This window comes from Scardinius erythrophthalmus, assembly GCF_964197995.2.
Source record: "Scardinius erythrophthalmus genome assembly, chromosome: 10".
Taxonomy (NCBI): Eukaryota; Metazoa; Chordata; class Actinopteri; order Cypriniformes; family Leuciscidae; genus Scardinius; species Scardinius erythrophthalmus.
The window spans coordinates 23,432,038-23,439,306 of record NC_138230.1 but is presented as its reverse complement, the minus strand read 5'-3'; positions in this window follow the sequence as shown (position 1 = coordinate 23,439,306).

The following is a 7,269-nucleotide window of genomic DNA, read 5'->3' as shown; positions in this document are numbered from 1 at the left end:
CAAATGAAAACTCAGAACTTCACCAAAATTGATGAGCATATGTGTCAGGACATGCTGAGGAAGCATGCAGAGTTTGATGGAAATCGGACCACAGGTGGCGCTATAACTGGCAAAAAGCCTTCATTCTTATTAGGGGTTCAAGCATGAAATGCTGAAACCCTATTGTAATTGTAAGGATTCGTAAAACGCATCGTGCAGGACAAACCGTAAGGCCTAGAGACTTGAAACCTGGCCAGATGGTAGGCCTCAATTTGGGGACAACCTATCAGAGTATGACCCCGATTGGCCCATAGGTGGCGCTACAGCAACCAAAAGTTCAGAATCGCTCACAACTCTTAGACCGTTTGCCCCAGGATCAAGTGTCTTATATCGCTGGAATCCTTGGCTCAAGGCGGACAAAATGGCCATCTCCGATTTGGATGTGGGCAGGAAAAAATTTCTGCTATGTCGGATTTTGTCCAAAACCTACTTTTGCGAACTAGTCCCTGGTTTTTCGCCCGATCGGAACCAAACCAGTCTAGGACAATTCTCTGGACTCTCTAGATCAATAATTATCGAAAAAAAGTTGAACTTTTGCATTTGGGTGGCTGTAACAGGGTCATTTAGAAAAGGGGCGTGGCAAAATACACTAAAAAGCCTATAAATCCCAAATGAAAACTCAGAACTTCACCAAAATTGATGAGCATATGTGTCAGGACATGCTGAGGAAGCATGCAGAGTTTGATGGAAATCAGACCACAGGTGGCGCTATAACTGGCAAAAAGCCTTCATTCTTATTAGGGGTTCAAGCATGAAATGCTGAAACCCTATTGTAATTGTAAGAATTCGTAAAACGCATCGTGCAGGACAAACCGTAAGGCCTAGAGACTTGAAACCTGGCCAGATGGTAGGCCTCAATTTGGGGACAACCTATCAGATTATGACCCCGATTGGCCCATAGGTGGCGCTACAGCAACCAAAAGTTCAGAATCGCTCACAACTCTTAGACCGTTTGCCCCAGGATCAAGTGTCTTATATCGCTGGAATCCTTGGCTCAAGGCGGACAAAATGGCCATCTCCGATTTGGATGTGGGCAGGAAAAAATTTCTGCTATGTTGGATTTTGTCCAAAACCTACTTTTGTGAACTAGTCCCTGGTTTTTCGCCCGATCGGAACTAAAACCAGTCTAGGACAATTCTCTGGACTCTCGAGATCAATAATTATCGAAAAAAAAGTTGAACTTTTGCATTTGGGTGGCTGTAACAGGGTCATTTAGAAAAGGGGCGTGGCAAAATACACTAAAAAGCCTATAAATCCCAAATGAAAACTCAGAACTTCACCAAAATTGATGAGCATATGTGTCAGGACATGCTGAGGAAGCATGCAGAGTTTGATGGAAATCAGACCACAGGTGGCGCTATAACTGGCAAAAAGCCTTCATTCTTATTAGGGGTTCAAGCATGAAATGCTGAAACCCTATTGTAATTGTAAGGATTCGTAAAACGCATCGTGCTGGACAAACCGTAAGGCCTAGAGACTTGAAACCTGGCCAGATGGTAGGCCTCAATTTGGGGACAACCTATCAGAGTATGACCCCGATTGGCCCATAGGTGGCGCTACAGCAACCAAAAGTTCAGAATCGCTCACAACTCTTAGACCGTTTGCCCCAGGATCAAGTGTCTTATATCGTTGGAATCCTTGGCTCAAGGCGGACAAAATGGCCATCTCCGATTTGGATGTGGGCAGGAAAAAATTTCTGCTATGTCGGATTTTGTCCAAAACCTACTTTTGCGAATTAGTCCCTGGTTTTTCGCCCGATCGGAACCAAACCAGTCTAGGACAATTCTCTGGACTCTCTAGATCAATAATTATCGAAAAAAAGTTGAACTTTTGCATTTGGGTGGCTGTAACAGGGTCATTTAGAAAAGGGGCGTGGCAAAATACACTAAAAAGCCTATAAATCCCAAATGAAAACTCAGAACTTCACCAAAATTGATGAGCATATGTGTCAGGACATGCTGAGGAAGCATGCAGAGTTTGATGGAAATCGGACCACAGGTGGCGCTATAACTGGCAAAAAGCCTTCATTCTTATTAGGGGTTCAAGCATGAAATGCTGAAACCCTATTGTAATTGTAAGGATTCGTAAAACGCATCGTGCAGGACAAACCGTAAGGCCTAGAGACTTGAAACCTGGCCAGATGGTAGGCCTCAATTTGGGGACAACCTATCAGAGTATGACCCCGATTGGCCCATAGGTGGCGCTACAGCAACCAAAAGTTCAGAATCGCTCACAACTCTTAGACCGTTTGCCCCAGGATCAAGTGTCTTATATCGCTGGAATCCTTGGCTCAAGGCGGACAAAATGGCCATCTCCGATTTGGATGTGGGCAGGAAAAAATTTCTGCTATGTCGGATTTTGTCCAAAACCTACTTTTGCGAACTAGTCCCTGGTTTTTCGCCCGATCGGAACCAAACCAGTCTAGGACAATTCTCTGGACTCTCTAGATCAATAGTTATTGAAAAAAAGTTGAACTTTTGCATTTGGGTGGCTGTAACAGGGTCATTTAGAAAAGGGGCGTGGCAAAATACACTAAAAAGCCTATAAATCCCAAATGAAAACTCAGAACTTCACCAAAATTGATGAGCATATGTGTCAGGACATGCTGAGGAAGCATGCAGAGTTTGATGGAAATCGGACCACAGGTGGCGCTATAACTGGCAAAAAGCCTTCATTCTTATTAGGGGTTCAAGCATGAAATGCTGAAACCCTATTGTAATTGTAAGGATTCGTAAAACGCATCGTGCAGGACAAACCGTAAGGCCTAGAGACTTGAAACCTGGCCAGATGGTAGGCCTCAATTTGGGGACAACCTATCAGAGTATGACCCCGATTGGCCCATAGGTGGCGCTACAGCAACCAAAAGTTCAGAATCACTCACAACTCTTAGACCGTTTGCCCCAGGATCAAGTGTCTTATATCGCTGGAATCCTTGGCTCAAGGCGGACAAAATGGCCATCTCCGATTTGGATGTGGGCAGGAAAAAATTTCTGCTATGTCGGATTTTGTCCAAAACCTACTTTTGCGAACTAGTCCCTGGTTTTTCGCCCGATCGGAACCAAACCAGTCTAGGACAATTCTCTGGACTCTCTAGATCAATAATTATCGAAAAAAAGTTGAACTTTTGCATTTGGGTGGCTGTAACAGGGTCATTTAGAAAAGGGGCGTGGCAAAATACACTAAAAAGCCTATAAATCCCAAATGAAAACTCAGAACTTCACCAAAATTGATGAGCATATGTGTCAGGACATGCTGAGGAAGCATGCAGAGTTTGATGGAAATCGGACCACAGGGGGCGCTATAACTGGCAAAAAGCCTTCATTCTTATTAGGGGTTCAAGCATGAAATGCTGAAACCCTATTGTAATTGTAAGGATTCGTAAAACGCATCGTGCAGGACAAACCGTAAGGCCTAGAGACTTGAAACCTGGCCAGATGGTAGGCCTCAATTTGGGGACAACCTATCAGAGTATGACCCCGATTGGCCCATAGGTGGCGCTACAGCAACCAAAAGTTCAGAATCGCTCACAACTCTTAGACCGTTTGCCCCAGGATCAAGTGTCTTATATCGCTGGAATCCTTGGCTCAAGGCGGACAAAATGGCCATCTCCGATTTGGATGTGGGCAGGAAAAAATTTCTGCTATGTCGGATTTTGTCCAAAACCTACTTTTGCGAACTAGTCCCTGGTTTTTCACCCGATCGGAACCAAACCAGTCTAGGACAATTCTCTGGACTCTCTAGATCAATAATTATTGAAAAAAAGTTGAACTTTTGCAATTGGGTGGCTGTAACAGGGTCATTTAGAAAAGGGGCATGGCAAAATACACTAAAAAGCCTATAAATCCCAAATGAAAACTCAGAACTTCACCAAAATTGATGAGCATATGTGTCAGGACATGCTGAGGAAGCATGCAGAGTTTGATGGAAATCGGACCACAGGTGGCGCTATAACTGGCAAAAAGCCTTCATTCTTATTAGGGGTTCAAACATGAAATGCTGAAACCCTATTGTAATTGTAAGGATTCGTAAAACACATCATGCAGGACAAACCGTAAGGCCTAGAGACTTGAAACCTGGCCAGATGGTAGGCCTCAATTTGGGGACAACCTATCAGAGTATGACCCCGATTGGCCCATAGGTGGCGCTACAGCAACCAAAAGTTCAGAATCGCTCACAACTCTTAGACCGTTTGCCCCAGGATCAAGTGTCTTATATCGCTGGAATCCTTGGCTCAAGGCGGACAAAATGGCCATCTCCGATTTGGATGTGGGCAGGAAAAAATTTCTGCTATGTCGGATTTTGTCCAAAACCTACTTTTGCGAACTAGTCCCTGGTTTTTCGCCCGATCGGAACCAAACCAGTCTAGGACAATTCTCTGGACTCTCTAGATCAATAATTATCGAAAAAAAGTTGAACTTTTGCATTTGGGTGGCTGTAACAGGGTCATTTAGAAAAGGGGCGTGGCAAAATACACTAAAAAGCCTATAAATCCCAAATGAAAACTCAGAACTTCACCAAAATTGATGAGCATATGTGTCAGGACATGCTGAGGAAGCATGCAGAGTTTGATGGAAATCAGACCACAGGTGGCGCTATAACTGGCAAAAAGCCTTCATTCTTATTAGGGGTTCAAGCATGAAATGCTGAAACCCTATTGTAATTGTAAGAATTCGTAAAACGCATCGTGCAGGACAAACCGTAAGGCCTAGAGACTTGAAACCTGGCCAGATGGTAGGCCTCAATTTGGGGACAACCTATCAGATTATGACCCCGATTGGCCCATAGGTGGCGCTACAGCAACCAAAAGTTCAGAATCGCTCACAACTCTTAGACCGTTTGCCCCAGGATCAAGTGTCTTATATCGCTGGAATCCTTGGCTCAAGGCGGACAAAATGGCCATCTCCGATTTGGATGTGGGCAGGAAAAAATTTCTGCTATGTCGGATTTTGTCCAAAACCTACTTTTGTGAACTAGTCCCTGGTTTTTCGCCCGATCGGAACTAAAACCAGTCTAGGACAATTCTCTGGACTCTCGAGATCAATAATTATCGAAAAAAAAGTTGAACTTTTGCATTTGGGTGGCTGTAACAGGGTCATTTAGAAAAGGGGCGTGGCAAAATACACTAAAAAGCCTATAAATCCCAAATGAAAACTCAGAACTTCACCAAAATTGATGAGCATATGTGTCAGGACATGCTGAGGAAGCATGCAGAGTTTGATGGAAATCAGACCACAGGTGGCGCTATAACTGGCAAAAAGCCTTCATTCTTATTAGGGGTTCAAGCATGAAATGCTGAAACCCTATTGTAATTGTAAGGATTCGTAAAACGCATCGTGCTGGACAAACCGTAAGGCCTAGAGACTTGAAACCTGGCCAGATGGTAGGCCTCAATTTGGGAACAACCTATCAGAGTATGACCCCGATTGGCCCATAGGTGGCGCTACAGCAACCAAAAGTTCAGAATCACTCACAACTCTTAGACCGTTTGCCCCAGGATCAAGTGTCTTATATCGCTGGAATCCTTGGCTCAAGGCGGACAAAATGGCCATCTCTGATTTGGATGTGGGCAGGAAAAAATTTCTGCTATGTCGGATTTTGTCCAAAACCTACTTTTGCGAACTAGTCCCTGGTTTTTCGCCCGATCGGAACCAAACCAGTCTAGGACAATTCTCTGGACTCTCTAGATCAATAATTATCGAAAAAAAAGTTGAACTTTTGCATTTGGTTGGCTGTAACAGGGTCATTTAGAAAAGGGGCGTAGCAAAATACACTAAAAAGCCTATAAATCCCAAATGAAAACTCAGAACTTCACCAAAATTGATGAGCATATGTGTCAGGACATGCTGAGGAAGCATGCAGAGTTTGATGGAAATCGGACCACAGGTGGCGCTATAACTGGCAAAAAGCCTTCATTCTTATTAGGGGTTCAAGCATGAAATGCTGAAACCCTATTGTAATTGTAAGGATTCGTAAAACGCATCGTGCAGGACAAACCGTAAGGCCTAGAGACTTGAAACCTGGCCAGATGGTAGGCCTCAATTTGGGGACAACCTATCAGAGTATGACCCCGATTGGCCCATAGGTGGCGCTACAGCAACCAAAAGTTCAGAATCGCTCACAACTCTTAGACCGTTTGCCCCAGGATCAAGTGTCTTATATCGCTGGAATCCTTGGCTCAAGGCGGACAAAATGGCCATCTCCGATTTGGATGTGGGCAGGAAAAAATTTCTGCTATGTCGGATTTTGTCCAAAACCTACTTTTGCGAACTAGTCCCTGGTTTTTCGCCCGATCGGAACCAAACCAGTCTAGGACAATTCTCTGGACTCTCTAGATCAATAATTATCGAAAAAAAGTTGAACTTTTGCATTTGGGTGGCTGTAACAGGGTCATTTAGAAAAGGGGCGTGGCAAAATACACTAAAAAGCCTATAAATCCCAAATGAAAACTCAGAACTTCACCAAAATTGATGAGCATATGTGTCAGGACATGCTGAGGAAGCATGCAGAGTTTGATGGAAATCAGACCACAGGTGGCGCTATAACTGGCAAAAAGCCTTCATTCTTATTAGGGGTTCAAGCATGAAATGCTGAAACCCTATTGTAATTGTAAGAATTCGTAAAACGCATCGTGCAGGACAAACCGTAAGGCCTAGAGACTTGAAACCTGGCCAGATGGTAGGCCTCAATTTGGGGACAACCTATCAGATTATGACCCCGATTGGCCCATAGGTGGCGCTACAGCAACCAAAAGTTCAGAATCGCTCACAACTCTTAGACCGTTTGCCCCAGGATCAAGTGTCTTATATCGCTGGAATCCTTGGCTCAAGGCGGACAAAATGGCCATCTCCGATTTGGATGTGGGCAGGAAAAAATTTCTGCTATGTTGGATTTTGTCCAAAACCTACTTTTGTGAACTAGTCCCTGGTTTTTCGCCCGATCGGAACTAAAACCAGTCTAGGACAATTCTCTGGACTCTCGAGATCAATAATTATCGAAAAAAAAGTTGAACTTTTGCATTTGGGTGGCTGTAACAGGGTCATTTAGAAAAGGGGCGTGGCAAAATACACTAAAAAGCCTATAAATCCCAAATGAAAACTCAGAACTTCACCAAAATTGATGAGCATATGTGTCAGGACATGCTGAGGAAGCATGCAGAGTTTGATGGAAATCAGACCACAGGTGGCGCTATAACTGGCAAAAAGCCTTCATTCTTATTAGGGGTTCAAGCAT